Here is a 1,538-nt window from a genome sequence, read left to right as displayed (position 1 = left end):
AAAATAAGGGCAATGGGATAGTGGGTGGCTGGGTTCCATGGAACTTAAAATTGGGTGGTCTGAGGCTGAGTACAGTGTCTCACATCTGTAATCTCAGCACTTTGGGACGCTGAAGCAGGAGGATCGCTTCAAGCCATGAGTTTCAGACCAACCAGGGCAACAAAGCAAGTCCCTGTCTCTATTAAAAACAAAATTTTTTTGAAAATTTAAAAATTACTTTTTTTAAAAAAGGGTGATCAGAGGAGGCAGGATTGAAGAAACCACCTCAGATAACCCTCTAGTTCCAACCTGCCCTACCTCTTTTGACAGATGGAGAAGTGAGATCCAAGAGGGGACTGGGGACAGATGGAGGTCATGGAGTGTAATTTGCAAGGCCTTCAGCAGGGTGGGGCTACTTTAGATACTGTTGGTCAGGGCCCTCTGCTCTCAGGAGGACAATGGAGCCCTGACCTGAATAACAATGCAGAATTCCAAGAGATCAGCATCTGAAATCAGCATCTGGGCTGGGGACAGCTGGGGGAGAACAGATTCTGGCCCTGACCTCAGGGGGCTTGCATTGGGTGGGGGAGAGGACAGTCCACAAGCAGTTCTATACTGCCATGCGGTCGGTGCCAGGAAGGAAAGAATACTCATCAGGGATTGAGGGTGGGGCAGGGTGTTGATGCCACTTCAAACAGTGAGCAGAGAGAACTGCTTAGGGGAGGGAAGTTCAAGGAGGCGGAGTGGAGGCAGGTGAACTGCTTGGCTATTTGGTTTTAATGGCGACTTCTGGTCTAGGAACAGAGTTGATGTGTATGATTACAGTCCTTCTCTGCTCAAAACCCTCCCAAGGCTCCAGTCTCAGGAAAACCAAAAGACCTTAAAGCGATCAAAAGATTGCTTGGATCTGCCCCCATTTTTTCACTGAACTCAATTCCCAACCCGTATTGCCTCTCCCTTTCCTTGTAATTCCTCAATGCCCAGGTCCACTGGCTGGCTTCCTTCCCTCCAACCTCAGATCCACCATGCCCTTTCCCAGCACAGGGGAGAAAATTGAATCCCTCAACCCCAGTAACCCTCTCCGCCTTTCCAGTTTCCTTTTGCTCCATGACACTGGTCATCATCAAAGGCCATCTATATTTTACATAATTATGTCTATAGTGTCTTCCCCCACCGTCTAAACTCCGTGCAGGCAAACGTCTGTTTGTTCCCTCCTGTATTCCCAGTGCTTCAAACAGAGTCTGGCGCACAGGAGGCACTCAGTGAATGCTTGCAAAATGAATTTTTATTGTAATGCATTAAATGAAATAGCCCAGATTACTATTAAGCACCTAATAACAAACGTGACCGACTATTTTCTCCCTTGGGGGTGTGTGTGGGCATCCCGTGTCTCAGTTTCACCCGCCCTAAAATGGGATCAGGGATAGCTGTTTCAATGCCTTGTGGGAATTCGGTGTGATTAAATTTGGTCACTAAGCCAAGCGCAGGGGGCACTGCCTAGATTGAGTTAGGCCGCCGGCAGGGCCCCAGCTGCGCGGCTCGGTCCCCTCCCATCAGGC

This window comes from Mandrillus leucophaeus, unplaced genomic scaffold, assembly GCF_000951045.1.
Source record: "Mandrillus leucophaeus isolate KB7577 unplaced genomic scaffold, Mleu.le_1.0 Scaffold151, whole genome shotgun sequence".
In the NCBI taxonomy this organism is placed as follows: Eukaryota; Metazoa; Chordata; class Mammalia; order Primates; family Cercopithecidae; genus Mandrillus; species Mandrillus leucophaeus.
The sequence above is the reverse complement of the archived record's forward strand: the minus strand, read 5'-3'. Positions refer to the sequence as shown.